This window comes from Bos javanicus, chromosome 9 (genome assembly GCF_032452875.1).
Source record: "Bos javanicus breed banteng chromosome 9, ARS-OSU_banteng_1.0, whole genome shotgun sequence".
Taxonomy (NCBI): Eukaryota; Metazoa; Chordata; class Mammalia; order Artiodactyla; family Bovidae; genus Bos; species Bos javanicus.
The window spans coordinates 52753932-52772254 of NC_083876.1; the positions used below are offsets into that span (position 1 = coordinate 52753932).

Below are 18323 nucleotides of genomic sequence, written 5' to 3' on the forward strand. Positions count from 1 at the left end.
GGAAATGACATGAATTGAGTCCTAAAATCACAGTACATGAATTAAGTTTCCTTAGGTCACATTAGTTGTCATGCAGTCACAGGATGAGCTACAACCAATTTTAGGCTGGGATTTGGGACATTATGCCACAAAACTGACCGATGGCAATTCTACTACATCCTCAGAGATAAGTAGAATGGCAGATGATAGACTTCGTTAGGCACTTAGTTGGTAAATTATGATCTCTTTACCTGGTAAGCTACATGTAGCTTTGGAGTTGCACTGGATAGGAGCAAGATGTATGGTGAATTCTCATTTCATCAGGAACACAAATGATTTTACAGATGAAATAACTAGATTGTTTGGGGCACATTCAACTCTTATCTTTTGTGAGAGACAAACAAAAGTAAACATGTCTAAAGGAGGTATAGAAAAGAGCAACTCGCAAAGACTGTGGCAGACCCAGCCTGATCCCCCAAAGCCTTTTATATATTCTGTAATTAGTGATGTTTACAATGGCCATGAGGCATTACAGAGATAGGAACTAACCTCTGAATCAACAAAGATTACATTTTGCTCAATTTAGTGTTAATGGTGATTATCCTTTATTGCATTTTGGTTATACCTCACATATAAAACAGGTAGTAAATCTCAGCTGATGAGACTGTTCAATTAACCACAATAGCCCATTTCCTTGATTTTAAGGATAGAAGGGTCTTGACCATAGTTTCAAACTGGACTATTTACCTTCTTTATCTCACAAATGCAAAAGCAATCCAAGCCATTTGAGGAGCTTAATGACCTGAAAGAGTGGGGATATTTGGTTGGAGTGTTTTTTTCTCCCTGTACATTTATGGCTTTTTAAAAGTCTCCCTCAAACAATACAGTAATACTCTCAGAGAATAAAATGTCAGAACAAATGAAAACGGTAAAATATTACTATAAATATAGTCAGACAGAAAAAAGGTGAATTTATTTCTGAAATACCAGTTTTCCCTCACCTTCACCATGTAAAGGAAAAATCCACCTTATATGCTAAAAATTGCGAAACATATTGATTTTCCCAACATCTTCAAATACGTAGCTTGTTTACTCCAAGAATCTGTGTTTCATAGCTTTGCTCTTGGCACATTACTTCTTAAATTAACTACATGGTGATAATGAGCCCTTCAAAACCAGGATGATTATGGTTTATCCTACTTCTCCTTAGAACTCTCCTCCTCCTGGATGTGGCCATATTTCAACTACTTGGGTCCACTGAGGGAAAATGGAGTGGAAAAAGAACACAAATCAAGCTGTTCTTTTCTTAGCTAAAGAGACAGTACACATGAAAACCAGAAACTGCCCATCATGAAGTCAGGTTATATTTATCTTTCTCACCAGTCAGATACTCTGGAAAATGACACCCACACATCTGGTTTTAGCCTCGGGTCACCCTCTCAGATCCCTCACTCCTTTGATGCCTCTGATGTTATCCTCTTTGTTGTTGTTTAATTGTGAAGTCATGTCCGACTCTGGGGACCCTGTGGACTACAGCTCACCAGGCTTCCTCTGTCTGGGGGGTTTTCCAGGCAAGAATGCTGGAGTAGGTTGCCATTTCCTTCTCCAGGGGATCTTCCTGACCCAGGGATTGAACCCATGTCTTCTGCATCGGCAGGCAGATTCTTAACCGCTGAGCCACCAGGGAAGCCCTCTGGTACCTTCTAGTCTATGGTTGTACCCCATGGGTATGGGATTTCAACACTTCACTATCCACCATATAAAGAAACTCATTCTTTTTAAATGTCTTTCAGATACTTAGGGATGGCACTTTTACTCTTCCTTATTGAATAAACTTGATAAGCTATTATTGTATGAATCTTTCCTACACAGAGACCTTTTTGGTCTGTCTTGACACGGCAGACATTGGCACAACCCTGTCTTTCAAATTTACTAAAGACACAAGGACTAAGACCAAACTTGGATTACATTTTGACAGCTGTCCTAAAAGGCAGAATTCGGGGTCCACGTAAAGGAGTGACCATGCCGACGTGAAATAGAGTCTGCGTGAATCAGGGGAAGGAGCTGTGAAGCACAGAGAAGGCAATGGCAAGCCACTTCAGTACTCTTGCCTGGAAAATCCCATGGATGGAGAAGCCTGGTGGGCTGCAGTCCATGGGGTGGCGAAGAGTCGGACACAACTGAGCGACTTCACTTTCACTTTTCATTCTCATGCATTGGAGAAGGAAATGGCAACCCACTCCAGTGTTCTTGCCTGGAGAATCCCAGGGATGGCAGAGCCTGGTGGGCTGCTGTCTATGGGGTTGCACAGAGTCAGACACCACTGAAGCGACTTAGAAGCAGCAGCAGCTATGAAGAAAGGAAATTTTTAGAGGGCTGTAATATCAGACAAGCTTGAAAGCCTTAAGAGAAAAGGAACAGGTGGAGCTACTGAGGAGGCAGACTGATTCTGTGTTGATTAAAATATAATAGGTATTAAGGGAGAATTCTGTAAGACACAGAAGGGGCTCTGATGTGGCTTATCAGAGCTGCATAGTATGTGTCTTAGGTATCATAAGTAAAACTCTAGCTTTTTTTTTCTTTCTGTAAATGGAATTTTAAAATTGGAGGGTACTTTAGAGATCACTGGCCTCTTGCTGCTCAGCATGTGGTCCCTAGGGCAGCAGTACCAGCATCAAAGAGAACTTAATAGAAATGCAGACTCTCAGGTCCACCCACACCTACTGGATGGAAAGCTGCACTTTAACATGAGCCCCCAGTAACCCACACACACTTCAGAGTCTGAAAGACATAGCTGTGGTCAGTACTCTACCCTTTCAACCCTCCTTGCCTATCTGAATATTTGAAGTGATGAGACACCCAATACTTCCCTTCTCCAGGGGATCGTCCCAATCCAGGGATTGAACCCAGTCTCCTGCACTGCAGATGGATTCTTTACCAGCTGAGCCACAAGGGAAGCCCAAGAATACTGGAGAGGGTAGCCTATCCCTTCTCCAGGAGATCTTTCCAACCCAGGAATCGAACCAGGGTCTCCTGCATTGCAGGCAGATTCTTTACCAACTGAGCTATCAGGGAAGCCCCAATACTTCACAGGAGATTGCAAAGCATTAGCAATACTTCCAGAATATTGAATCATAGTCACCCTCCTGACAACTTTGTCCCCTTGGTCTTAGTAGAAAGTCAATAAATTCACTTTGATTTCTGCTTAATGGCCTTTCCAATATGTGATAGCAGCTCTTAAGTCTATTGGAAACAGCAGCTACTCCATATTATCTGGGTCATAATAGGTTAGCACTCAAGATCAATGTTAGGAATCCTGCAACCCAAGCAGGAGACTAGAGTTCAAATTTTAGCAAGCAAGAACTGATCTCCAGATTTAAGGTGAAGGGAGGGGAAGTTACTGCTTAGTTAAGGACAGACCCACAGTTCTAAGAACAAGGCCTTTAAAAGAGTAAATCATCCTATGTTCTTAGGTGGCGGCAGTGGTAGGAGCCTTCAGACAAACCCATCACTTTACCTTCCAATTCCTAATTACTTCAGTTGCCTTTCTCCAGTCCATCCCCGTCTTATACTTTCCTGAGGAGGAAATCTGAGTAGCCACCTCAAAGTTACCATTGACACAAATCCCTCAGACTCATTTTTATAGAATTCAAAAGTAGAACCTTTTAAGGATTTTCAATTTGCCATAAAGAATGGCAAGGCAACCCAAGCAAAAAATGGGCAGAAGACATGAACAGACATTTCTCCAGAGAAGATATACAGATGGTTAATAGGCACATGAAAAGATGTTCAACACCGCTAATTATTAGAGAAATGCAAATCAGAACAACAGTGAGATATCACCTCACACCTATCAGAATGGCTGTTATCAACAAGTCTACAAACAACAAATGTTGGCAAAGACTTAAGAGAAAAGGGAAATCTTGTACACTGTTGATTAGAATTTAAATTGGTGCAAGCACTATGGAAAACAGTATGGAGTTTCCTCAAAAACTAAAAACAGGACTACCATATGATCCAGGAATTCCACTCCAGAATATATATATATGGAAAAAAACAAAAACACTAATTCAAAAAGATACATGTACCTCAATGTTTATAGCAGCACTATGTGCAAAAGCCAAGACCAGGAAACAACCAAGTGTCCATTAGTAGACAACTGGACTAAGAAGATGTGACATATATGTGTGTGGAATGGAATGGAGTATTACTCAGCCATTAAAAAGAAGGAAATACTGATACTTACAGCAACATGCATGCACCTAGAGAGTATTATGCTTAGTTAAATAAGTTGAACAGACAAACAAAAACACTGTATGGTGTCACTGATATTTGGAATCTAAAAAATAATACAAATGACCGTATATGCAAAACAGACTCACAGATAGAGAAATCAAACTAGTAGTTCCCAAAAGGTAGAGAGAAGGGGAAAGGCACAAACGAGAGGTATGGGATTAACAGATACAAACTGCTCTATATAAAAATTAGGCAAGTAATAAGGATATACTGTATAGCACTGAGAATTATAGCTATCAACATATAATAACCTATAATGGAGTATAGTCTGCTAAAACACTGAATCACTATGCTATATACCTGAAACTAACATAATATTGTAAATCAACTATACTTCAACTTAAAAAAAAAAATGCTGAAAGAAAACCAAAGAAGAACGCCAAGGTAGTTTCTTGCCTGCCCAGACTAATGCTGGTAGTGACTGGTGGAGTCCTGTTGAGAGCTCTGAGGCCCCATCCAGGCTCAAGTGAGAACAACCAGGATCTAGTTATTACGACTGTCATATGGATAGAAAGGGAGCAGGAGCAGATGTACCAGCCCCGTACCTTAGAGTATGCATATGTACAATCACTAAAACACAGTTTCTGTCCTAAAATTCATGACATCATCATATAAAATGTTTTACCTCTTTTCTATACAGAACATTTTTGAAGAATGTTGAGATAATAGCATGGGAACACCTCAATTATCACTTTTTAGTCTACTCTTTAAAAACTCAATGTAAGTTAATGATTGTTCTTAAAACTTTAACCCCAAATTTCAACAGTCCCTCTTTTATTTTCAAAGTCCTCCCTTAGTATCTTTTTCTCCAACACGCTTACATAAAAGAGACGTGTAAGACTATAAATACAGGCACCCAGCCCAGCTGTGCCATCTCTTTTCAGTCTTTGCTTTTATTCACCACTTTGGTTTGACAGCTGTGAATCAGGCAATACACACTGAAGCCACTCTCCCCTTGTTAGGCGTTCACACAGGGGAGGCAAGAGGCAGTTAACACACAGTTTTCTCTAACTCCATTAGTTGCCAGGCAACCACTTCACTGGAACCTTCCTGATGCCAGGCAGAACAGGCCAGTTTAATATAAAGTGTTTGGGTCATCCCATATGCTCAAGTGCACTCCTTCTGCAAACACATCTGATGCTTTGTCGATGTGGGCTACATGCAAAGTCTCTACATCTTACAAAACGGGAGGAAAATAGTTTAAGAATAATCCGCAAGAGCTCAAATTCTTTCTGGCTTACTTCACTCTGTATAATAGGCTCCAGTTTCATCCACCTCATCAGAACTGATTCAAATGTATTCTTTTTAATGGCTGAGAAATACAAAAGTAACTAAATGGAGAACTTCTTTTAATCTTATTAAAATATATATGCATGCTGCTGCTGCTGCTGCTAAATCGCTTCAGTCGTGTCCGACTCTGTGCGACCCCATAGACGGCAGCCCAGCAGGCTCCCTTGTCCCTGGGATTCTCCAGGCAAGAACACTGGAGTGGGTTGCCACATAGATATATAATTTTTAAAGTGATATGAATGATTTGATATGAAAATCTCTCTCATCACTTCAGAGTCACATCTCTCTACATGAGAAGAAAACTGATAATTCAATCCTGGATTCCTATCCAGGCATGCAGGCCCCAAATCCAATCAACATCAGATAAGCTAATTAAAAGCAATTGATTTGGCAAGTGGCTGGATCATCCCACAGTGTGGACAATTCATTTCGAACCAGTTTTTTTTCATAAAAATGATAAATAGAATCAGGGCTTATCTATAGATTCCAATAATTCTTTCCCAAACTCATCAGATTCACATGATCAGCTATCTTTTATACCATGTCCCTCTATTATAAAACATCTGTCTCTGCTCAATACACAATTTCTAAAGGTTTAAAGTCTTCATCAGCTTCACTATACTTCAAACATGTGTTCTTGTTCTTTCCGATGAACCTAAGGTTAACTGTATTACTGTGATTAAACAAGCATGAGTGAAATTGTGATTTTAAATAAAGCAGTGTGAAAGTCATAAATTTAAAACCATAAAAAAGCTATGGCAGAAAAAGCAAAAAAAAATCTTTCAATACAAACTTAAATACATACAAAGAGCCTAGCACAATGACTGCAGAGAATTAAATGAGGAAAAATTAGCTGCTATTATTACAAGAATTTATCTAGCTTCATAGTGTGTATATTCAGTAGAAATGAATCAGTTTAAACAAAGGAATAAAATGCAGACCAGAGTTCACCATTCTCCACTCACTATAATGAACACAGTGCACTAACAGCACAATAATGAAATTAATGGTTATCTGATCCAAAATGTTAATGATTTCTCTGGCACTGATGTACATAATTTTAAAAGGGGATGTGACAATGATTGTTTAGAAGCTCTCAGCTTTCTATTTAAAGAGGAAATAACAGTTGATCACTACCACAATGAACTGGTACTTCACCTTGAATAGACAAAGGGAATACTGTTTATAATGAATGTGTTCAGTTTCAAAATGAAATTATGAATCCATTTTAACATACAAAACAAAACCCCAACCCCATACACATTTTGGTGCTCACAAGATCCTATCTCACAGCGTATCTAAAATCAGCCTTCTCCTGGTTACTCAAGCACTGAAGCTTCTGTAACAGACAGATGTGTGGCTGTTCATTGTCAGCCAGGCAATTAATGCTTATCGAACATCCAACGGGTGTGAGGCTCCATAACAGACTGTCTATAAAATGTCAGATTGACTGCTTAATTTGGCTTTGCTGAATGTCAAGGCCATCATTAATGGTGCTATTTTTTCTGGCTAAATTTAAAAGCTAGTTCATGAGGCCTCTTCTTGGTAGATATTAACTAAATGACTAATCAGTGGATGAAAGTTGTAGAACACCAACATCTACTCACAGATAGCACATGTTTATGACTTAGGTGAGAAATTCAACACATTTTCAACTGCGATTATTTCTGTCAATTTCTATGACTCCTTGGAGAGCTATGTTTGTTTGCAGGGTTTTGTTGCTTTTTTTTTAAGTCACAATCACCCTAAGAACTGTACTGGAGCATTTTAAGTACCTCTTCTGGACCAGATTCTAGTATTTTTGGAGTTACAAGCTGAATGGAAGCAACCAAATGCTACTACATTAGGTCCCCAGCTAATTAGCCAATGACTCTAAAACTTACGAGTAGCTAGCTTCTAGTTTTCCCAGGGTCTTTATTCCCTATCAGCTTCAGGTGATGTTGCATATGTCCAACTAGGCCAGCTAGATCTGAGAAAACAGCAAGATGTCTGCCAGGTCACAAGTCTTTGGAACTGAGCACTTAAGTTACCTTTCTAGTAGTACATATCCACTAAGAATCTAATAAGTTCTATATTGGGGAGCTAGTATAAGCATCACTCTCCTGGGTTTTAACTCAATCTCAGTATCAGTAAGGCCATTTTCTCAAGTGTGAGAAGAAAACAAATTCAGTGTCCCAGTGTCCCTGAGCCATCCTTCTGCTCCCCTACCTTCACACCAGTTAGATTACACAGAGATCTGGACAGATAAAACAAAAATAGTATTTAGTATTAATGAAAATCGCTTTTACTTGTGAAAGCTGAAACAGGTATCACTGCCGCTGCTGCTGCTGCTAAGCCGCTTCAGTCGTGTCCGACCCTGTGCAACCGCATAGACAGCAGCCCACCATGCTCCCCCGTCCCTGGGATTCTCCAGGCAAGAATACTGGAGTGGGTTGCCATTTCCTTCTCCAATGTATGAGAGTGAAACGTGAAGTCACTCAGACGTGTCCGACTCTTTACAACTCCATGGGCTGCAGCCTATCAGGCTCCTCTGGTCCATGGGATTTTTCCAGGCAAGAGTACTGGAGTGGGGTGCCATTGCCTTCTCCGGCAAGTATCACTGGTCAGTTTTATATTCACAACTGTATATATGGACGCAGGCATTCTTGTCACTGGTGAATAAATACAATCCAAATTCCAAAGGGAAAAGCTTTAGCTGACTGTACGTATGACTTCAAAAGTTTACAAAAACTAAATGGTGACTTTTGTCTTTACTATTTTCTAGTTATATACTTAATACATAAATATAGTCTTCTTTAAAAACAAGGTTACCATAGATAAAATTAAAGTCTTACTTTCTGAGAAAGTAGTATTTGTGCAAAGATCTGAAGGGAACAATGGAGAAAGTCATGTAGCTATCAAAGAGAAGAGTAATACATGCAGAGGAAACAGCTGTGCAAAGGCCCTGAGGTGAGCATATGCCAGGCATGTCTGAGAAACAACAGAGGTCAATGTGATGGGGATGGAAGGGCAAGAGTCATGGGAAAGAGGCCTGAGGGTGTAGAACCAGGTAAACTAAAAGACACTGGCTTTCACTCTGAATGAAAGTGGAAATCATCAGAGAATGCTGAGCAGAAGCAATATAATCTGACTTGCTTTCAAAAAGATCACTGCAGCTGAAGTACTGAAATAGACTCCAAGGGCTCAAGGATGAAAGTAGAAAGATAAAATAGGAGAACACTGAAAAACTCCAGGAAAAATGATCCCAGCTTGCACCAGGGTGGTAGGAGTAGGAATAGCTGGGGTCTCAATATATTTTCAAAGTAGAGCCATGGAGCTTACTGGTAGTTTGGAAGCAAAAGAAAGGACTCCCAAATTACCCAGCAGTTTGGGGCCTGCACTATCTATAGAGTCACTGTTAACTGAAATGGAAAATACTATGCAATAAGCAGCTGAGTGGGAGGAAACTGGGAGCCTGATTTGGACATATTTGTGATGCCTCTTCAACATCCAAGCAGAGATACTAAGCAAGAAGTTGGATATAGGGAAGAGTCCATTCTGGAGATATAAATTTGGGAGTCATCATCTGTGATAATAAAGCTTATTTTCAACTTGATTGGGTCACAGGAAGCCCAGATATTTGGTCAAACATTGGTCTGTGTGTTTCTGCATGATATTAACATGTGAATTGACAGTCTGAGTAAAGCAGCTGCTGCTGCTAAGTCGCTTCAGTCGTGTCCAACTCTGTGCAACCCCATAGATGGCAGCCCATCAGGCTTCCCCGTCCCTGGGATTCTCCAGGCAAGAATACTGGAGTGGGTTGCCATTTCCTTCTCCGATGCATGAAAGTGAAAAAGTGAAAGTGAAGTCGCTCAGTCTTGTCCAACTCCTAGCGACCCCATGGACTGCAGCCTACCAGGCTCCTCTGTCCATGGGATTTTCCAGGCAAGAGTACTGGAGTGGGTTGCCACTGAGTAAAGTAGAAGTGAAGTGAAGTCGCTCAGTCATGTCCAACTCTTTGCAACCCCATGGACTGTAGCCTACCAGGCTTCTCAGTCCACAGGGTTTTCTAGGCAAGAGTACTGGAGTGGGTTGCCATTTCCTTCTCCGGGGGATCTTCCCAACCCAGGGATCGAACCCAGGTCTCCCACATTGTAGGCAGACGCTTTACCCTCTGAGCCACCAGGGAAGCCCTGAGTAAAGCAGACACCCTCTCTAATGCAGGTGGGCCTCATATAATCAGGTGAAGGCTTGAATAGAACAAAAGGCAGAATAAAAGAGGATTCTCTTTGCCTGGCTGCCTTTACACTGAGATGTTGGCTTTTCTTTTTTTTTTGGCCACACCACACAGTTTGTGGGCTCTTAGTTCTCTGACCAGGAATTGAACTCAGACCAATGGCAGTGAAAGCCCTAAGTCTTAACAACTGCACCACCATGGAACTCCCATGGCTTTTTCTTGCTTTTGGACACAAAACTAAAACACTGGCTCTTCCTGGGTCTCAGACTACAGCTTTCACGTTGAGACTACATCATTGGCTCACCTGGGTCTCCAGCTTGCTGGCTGGGTAGATCTTGGGACTTGTATTTGTATGAGTCAATCCCTTATAAAAAGAAATCTCTCTATATAAAATCTTATTGGCTCTATTTCTATAAAGATCCCTGAATAATATATCATTTTATATTATATATATATATATATATATGTATATATGTATAATGGAGCTTCCTTGGTGGTTCAAACGGAAAGAGTCTCCCTGCAATGCAGGAGACCAGGGATTGATCCCTGGGTTGGGAAGATCCCCTGGAGAAGGAAATGGCAACCCACTCTGGTATTCTTGCCTGGAGAATTCCATGGACAGAGGAGCTTGATGGGCTACAGTCCATGGAGTCACAAAGAGTTGAACACAACTGAGCAACTAACACACACACATATGTATAATACACACACACACACACGACAGAATGAGATTATCATGAATGCTGCCATAGACAGAGAAAAGTTTAAGGACCGAGTCTGGGTCACTTCATTTTAAGAAGTTGGGGAGAAGAGACAAACCAGCAAAGAATATTGAGAAACATCAGTCAATAAGTGGGTTAAAAAACCAAAACTCAAAAGCCAAGTGACAGTGCTTCAAGGAACAGGAAGTAATTGAGATGAGGATGAGTTAGAAAAAAGCAGACTGGAAACAGACGTTGGATTTGGCTTTATTTTATTGACAATTTCTGTTATGCTCTTAAGTGAGATTAGGTTCTCAATTCTTTTGCAGACTTTTTTTTTGGTAACAAGAATTACATCAGCCTTATAAAATTAGGTGTGTGGCTTCCCATTTTCTTCTAGACTTTAGAATAGGTTTATGGGAAACAGCTGTTACATAAAGAGTTAGTGGTACCAGTATGTAAAAAATCTGGGCCCACGGCCTTTCTGAGGAGATATACAGCTACTTTGACTACTCCTCCAATTTCTTATCTCTTCCCTTTTCTTTTGATTCAATTGTGGTAATTTATATTTTCTTAGAAATTTGCTCACTAAGGTTCTGGTGTTTATTGATATAAAGTTTCTATGGTTTCTTTGATAATCATTTTTCCTTTCTTCATCTATAAATGTCACCTTTTTTATTTTACATAAATTAACATTTTTTTATATATTGACTCTTCCTTTTCTAAAATTCTTAAGTAAATCTGGCCAAAGCTTATCTAAATAATATTAAAATATAGCTTAAGAATATTGGATATAAAAAAATATATATATGCTGTTTCAAGAATACTTCCTTTTATTCATATTCCCTCCCAACTATTTTATTAGGGTTGGTTTTATAATTTCAGCTTTTGGATTTGATGGCATAGTTCATCATTCTAGATCTTTCCTATTTTTTTTATAAATGCAAATAGCTTGGAAAGGGCATTGTGATGTGGCTCCCTGGTCACCTTTAATGCAGAATCTGTGGTCCCAGCTGCTGGGAGAACTGTGAGCAGACAGACTTCAGCCCCCAGCCTCTTCAGGGACTGCCCAGCTTCTGACAGTGCCTTGTCCAAGGTCCTGCCCCTTCCTGGGTGGCCCACAGTCAGTGAGTGATGAGTGCAAGAATATAAAGTCCTGGACACCTTGGCCCAAAACTAAAGGGCATTTAGCTCCAGAGTTTCCTGTAGAGTCAGCTGAGACTGTTGTTGGACTGGCATCAAAGGTCAGCTTCTCCTCCTAAACCCTGCTTTCTCCACCTCCCTCTGTGGGTGCTGACTTCAAAGTCTTCTTCCCAGGGAACCCAAACTGCAAAGAAGGCTATAACTGTCCTTCTTCAAATTCATCTTAAGAACAATGCTTTAATTAATATTCAGTTTTAAATATTTTGTAATTCTGATGCTTTCTTTTTAATTAAGGAATTAACTGAGTGCTTTTTCAGAATAAAAATTGCAAGTATACGGGGTGTAAGACCATTAATTTTTGTTACTGATTTCTGCTTATAATAAGTTTCTTATGATCTATTTACAATGTGGTTGGAATGACCTACTTAACTACAATTTTTATAACTTCTTTGTATGTGTTGAGAATGTGTGCTATCCAGATCCTCTAGATACATTTTTATTATTTTGAGTCTATATGATCTGTGAGTTTCAGAGAGGAGTGTTAAAAATCTCCCACTATGATTGAGAATCTGTTGATTTATCCTTATGATCCTATTATTTTCCTAATATTCTTTACTAAGTGGATATAGGTTCATAAAAATTATAGAAATGATCCCTGAAAGTATGGACCCTGATTCTGGGGAAGTTTGAAGGCAGAAGGAGAAGAGGGCAAGAGAGGATGAGATGGTTGGATGGCATCACCTTACACAATGGAGTATTACTCAGCCATTAAAAAGAATACATTTGAATCAGTTCTAATGAGGTGGATGAAACTGGAGCCTATTATACAGAGTGAAGTAAGCCAGAAAGAAAAACACCAGTACAGTATACTAACGCATATATATAGAATTTAGAAAGATGCTAACAATAACCCTGTGTACGAGACAGCAAAAGAGACACTGATGTATAGAACAGTCTTATGGACTCTATGGGAGAGGGAGAGGGTGGGAAGATTTGGGAGAATGGCATTGAAACATGTAAAATACCATGTATGAAACGAGATGCCAGTCCAGGTTCGATGCACGATACTGGATGCTTGGGGCTGGTACACTGGGACGACCCAGAGGGATTGTATGGGGAGGGAGGAGGGAGGAGGGTTCAGGATGGGGAACACATGTATACCTGTGGTGGATTCATTTTGATATTTGGCAAAACTAATACAATTATGTAAAGTTTAAAAATAAAATAAAATAAAATAAAAAAACAAAGGACATGAACTTGGGCAACCTCCAGGAGATGGTAAGGGACAGGAAGGCCTGGGGTGCTGTAGTCTGTGGGGTTGCAAAGAGTCAGACATGACTGAGCAACCGAACAACAACAAGATTCATAACCGTTACCTTTTTGATGGATTGTTACTTTGGTCAGAATGTTACTTTCTGTCCCTTCTAATTGACTATGCCAAAGGTTATGACTGTGTGGATCACAACAAATTGTGGAAATTCTTAAAAAGATGGGAATACCAAAAAAAAAAAATAAAGATGGGAATACCAGACCATGTGACCTGCCTCCTGAGAAATCTGTATGCAGGTCAGGAAGCAACAGTTAGAACTGGATATGGAACCACAGATTGGTTCCAAATCAGGAAAGGAGTACGTCAAGGCTGTACATTGTCACCTTGCTTATTTAACTTATACACAGAGTACATCATGAGAAATACTGGACTGGAGGAAGCACAAGCTGGAATCAAGATTCCCAGGAGAAATATCAATAACCTCAGATATGCAGATAACACCACACTTATGGCAGAAAGTGAAGAAGAACTAAAGAGCCTCTAGATGCAAATGACAGAGGGGAGTGAAAAAGTTAGCTTAATATCAAATATGGAACGAGTCGCCAGTCCAGGTTCAATGCACGATACTGGATGCTTGGGGCTGGTGCACTAGGACGACCCAGAGGGATGGTATGGGGAGGGAGGAGGGAGGAGGGTTCAGGATGGAGAACACATGTATACCTGTGGCGGATTCATTTCGATATTTGGCAAAACCAATACAATATTGTAAAGTTAAAAAAAAAAAACCTCAAAATTCAGAAAACTAAGATCATGTCATCTGGTCCCATCACTTCATGGCAAATAGATGGGGAAACACTGGAAACAGTGAGAGACTTTATTTTGGGGGGCTCCAAATCACTGCAGATGGTGACTTCAGCCATGAAATTAAAAGACGCTTACTCCTTGGAAGAAAAGGTATGACCAACCTAGACAGCATGCTAAAAAGCAGAGACATTACTTTGCCAACAAAGGTCCGTCTAGTCAAAGCTATGCTCTTTCAAGTAGTCACGTATGGATGTGAGAGTTGGACTGTGAAGAAAAGATAAGCGCCGAAGAATTGATGCTTTTGAACTATGGTATTAGAGAAGACTCTAGAGAATCCCTTGGACAGCAAGGAGATCCAACCAGTCTATCCTAAAGGAAATCAGTCCTGCATATTCATTGGAAGGACTGATGCTGAAGCTGAAGTTCCAATACTTTGGCCACCTGATGCAAAGAACTGACTCATTGGAAAAGACCCTGATGCTGGGTAAGACTGAAGGCGGGAGGAGCAGGGGATGACAGAGGATGAGATGGTTGGATGGCATCACCAACTCAATGGACATTAGTTTGAGTAAGCTCTGGGAGTTGGTGATGGACAGGGAAGCCTGGCGTGCTACAGTCCACGGTGTCCCAAAGAGTCAGACAAAACTGAGCAACGGAACTGAACTGAATTCTGTTCTTGAATTCTAGTCTGGGCCATATTAATATTATCATACATACTTTGTTAGTGTCTAATATGTTTTTCTGAGGTATGCTTCTTATAAACAAAATATACTTAGATTTATATTTTTAATCAACTTAAGTTTGTTCCTTTCAGTGAATGACTTTGAACAGTTCACATATATCATTATTACTAAATATTACTACTAAAATGTTTGTTTTGGTCTGACTTCTGCCATCTTATGTTGTGTTATAATTGTTCACATTTTTGTTTCTTTTTTCCCTTTGTACATATGTAGCATTGAAAACAGTTTTCTTCTTTCAGTATTATTTATATTTAATGTAAAATCTCTTTCTGACTGTATCAATAACCATTTTCCACTTCTGTCATACTTTCAACCATTTGTTGAGTCTGTCAATAATTCTTTATTAAGTCAATGTGACATTAGGTAGTTTTATATTAATAACAGATCCATGGCTTCACTCATTACACATCCCAGTGTGAGTATTCCTACATAAGCCACTATGCACATGGTTTTTTAGGGCCCTTTCATCTCATGGATCTGCTCTCCTCTGAGTCCTTTCAATGTGGCTTATAGACAGAGTAGACGACTGTGGAGCAGGTATATCTGCTTAAAACCACTTTGTCCCATGAGCAACTTATACCTTTTCCTCATATCCTTTTGGCAAGAACTTGTCCTGTGGCCCCAACTGGATGTAAGGGGTGTTAGAAAACGAAACCCACAACTGAGTAGACACTTAGAAGCAACAACTTCAGCAGGGGACGGGATTAGCTGGCTGTATCTGCCACATTCCAGCTTCTGTGCGTTCCTGAATTATGTGGTTTGTTTATCACTACCTCAAGCATGGAAAACCCTGGCCCCTTAGCATGCACAATTCATTTCTTTATGCTCCATGCTCTCACCCACTTAATCCTTGCATGAATCCCAGCCTTCTGTTCTGTGTTTGGCAGTATCTGTTCCATCAGCCCTTCTCCAGAATGAGATGCTATCAGCCTCCCATTGGGATGCTATAGGTAAGCAGACCAGTTACTCTCCCAATGATGAGGGTATTCCCTCTGTTGGCCTAAACCATGAATAAGAATGCTGGAATACAGAAATCTCCCATTGGAATTAGCTTCGCCATCTGTCTCTGAGCTCAAGTAAAACCTTTTAGACACAACCAGATTCAGCTTGTTAATCCCCCAAGTCCCAAACGCACCTATTTACTTTCTGACAATTATATCCATCAGTCTTTATAGTTAACTTTGCTATATGTTTTCACTGCCTTTTAATTTTAAATCCTTTTTGATAGATTGCTTTTAGCAACACACATGATTTCACCAAAAAAAGTCAATTCTATTTATCTAGAATCCAAAATCTAAGAAGCCTATTTACTTCTTGTTTCCATGGCAACATAAATGAAGACTTAAATTTGTATTAGACACCTTTAAAGCAGAGAAAATGCCAAATGGTTTTTGAATCTCAAAAAGATTAAACTTCATCAGAATGGCTTAGCCCTTTATATGATAAATCACATGTCTGTGTTTTACTGTATCAATAATTTATACTTATAGGTAAGCAGACCAGTTTCACATAAGGTTTCACACCTACTGTATTAGATACAATAATCTAAACAATGATCTAAAAAGAAAACATTTTCCCTTAACTAAAAATTTAACTAACATATGTTCCATTTGTCCAACTGATAAATTATCAACATGTGCTTTATAGTCTACTCACTATAAACCCAAAGTGTGCATTTATTGTTTAGGGAGAGATTTTTAAGGAGAAGATCAGTGGGAAAAGATAAAAGAAAAATGAAGAAAAGAGAGAACAGTGATACAAAGTAAAGCAAACAGACACACAGAGAGATCCAGAAACAGCCAAGACAGCAAACTAGGGGAAAAAAGTGCAGAATGTCAAAGAGAGTACCATGGACCAAGAGGTGTACTCATCTTAGTTATTCAAGCAAAGGAGAGAAAAATCAGTCAAACCTTCCTGTAACAACAACCATATTCTTTTATGACATGTTACTATGGCTATTCTGCACCTATAAGCAAAATGGCATGTTGCTTCTTGGTATATAACACCAACCAAGCAAATTAATATATTCAAATTAATATGTTCACTCAGTAACTTTTAGTTGAGTGCTTACTATACGTTCTGCTCTGTTAGAAGTGTTGCAGGTTTGGCAGTGAATAAAAAAGACAAAATCTCTGCTCTGATGATGCTTTCAAGTGGAACTCAGTTATCTGTCTATAGAATGGAGGGTTTCTTTTCCTCAACTGTGCAGTAACTTTTCAACCTAACTGCCAATTACTTAAATTGCCAACAATTTCCTTTAACCTTGGTTTTTAGTTTCTGACAATGATAGAAAAGCCATGATCTTGAATACATGCATCACTACAATCCTAGTTCATACATGAAAAGGCTAGCATGTTCAATATTACATTCCGTATTCTGTTTCGCTATTGTAGTACTCTCCAAGCTTTTTGCTTGTACAAACATTATTGACATGTTTTGAGCAGGAGCCGTAATATTTATAATTTATAAATTATGTAGACATATTATATACCAATCGGTTTACATACATTATAAAATAAACCCCAAAGCATAAATTAAATTGATATAAAAAGTTATAGGTAGTAAGTTTTCCCCTACATCCCCAGGACTCATCTGCCCCTTGAGGGCTACGCAGAGCTCCATGCGACAAAACACTGCACTTAGGCTAATTTTTCACACTTTTTTTTTGTTTTGGTTTGGTTTTTTTAATTTAAATTTATTTATTTTAATTAGATGCTAATTACTTTACAATATTGTATTGGTTTTGCCATACATCAACATGAATCTGCCATGGGTGTTAAACTTTATGACAACAAACTTATAAAATAATCCTTTATCCATTTTGACAAAAATTGTGACAAAAGAAAATAATCTGCCTCAGTAAATCACAGCAAGTTGCAAAGTTGGCTTAATTCCCATAGTTTGCTGTTTTCTTCCTTTGCCTCAGTAGGTAATAAATATTTTACTTCTGGGCTCAGGGAAAAATTAATATAAATTCTGAAGATTTTCATGGAGCTTATATCAAAACAGTGAATAACTTCTTAATAAACACTTTCATCATTTACTAAATGCTTCTTTATCCTTTCATGGAATCCAAAGGCCTTACTGGATCTTTCATTGCTAGATTTTCTATGGGTATGTGTGTGTGAATGTGCGTTTGTGTATGAACCAGGGCCTTGCTTACCAATAACAAAAATACTACCCAGCATTGGTGTAGCCATTATTCCTTTCCAATCAGACATTTACATGTCAGCAATTCCTATCATCTCAGCAAATCTTTAACAAGATACTAGAGCAGGTACTGTTATCCCAGTTTTACAAACAAAGGAACCAAGGCACAAGAACTGAAGTAACTTTCCTAAGATAATGTGGCAAGTTAACGACAGAGACAGAAGATTCTAAAACAGAATTCTTCTCAAGATCTATAGGCCCCTTCCTATGTAGTCGGTAGTAACCACAGGGTTTTAATCTATTGCCTGTAGCTTCCAAGGCGGTTCCCTCTGTTATAGCTTCTTCTGTTTGCTGGACTCGTCAGTGTCTGGTTTCCGCCCTGACACAAAGGGGACTTTTTTTTTTTTTTTTTTTTAGGCTCACTTGTTCAGTCTCGCTGTGGGGAGGGAGGGAGGGAGGCTGCAAACAAATAACACTGGCATGTGCTCACAGTGCCTCAGCCACACTGGGTCTGCCCCCGCTCACGGCACATGTAGCCTCCCTGCCCACACTGCTCCGGCTCTTTGATGCACGATACTGGATGCTTGGGGCTAGTGCACAGGGACGACCCAGAGGGATGGTATGGGGAGGGAGGAGGGTTCAGGATGGGGAACACATGTATACCTGTGGCAGATTCATTTTGATATTTGGCAAAACTAATACAATTTGTAAAGTTTAAAAATAAAATAAAA

At 39.5% G+C, this 18323-nt stretch overlaps 1 protein-coding gene across 6 annotated transcripts in view; it reads right to left on the reverse strand.

Annotated features, from left to right (window-relative positions):
• The window catches only part of KLHL32 (kelch like family member 32), a 213262-nt gene that overhangs the window by 129158 nt on the left and 65781 nt on the right, over positions 1 to 18323 (reverse strand). The window contains exon 1 of one of the 6 annotated variants that reach the window (XM_061427779.1): positions 1360 to 4598. The exons of the other annotated variants lie outside the window; for them this stretch is intronic. The gene's annotated coding sequence lies outside the window, so the exon portion shown is untranslated. Of the gene's footprint in view, positions 1 to 1359; positions 4599 to 18323 lie in introns of those variants that run through there. 6 annotated transcript variants of the gene reach the window in all.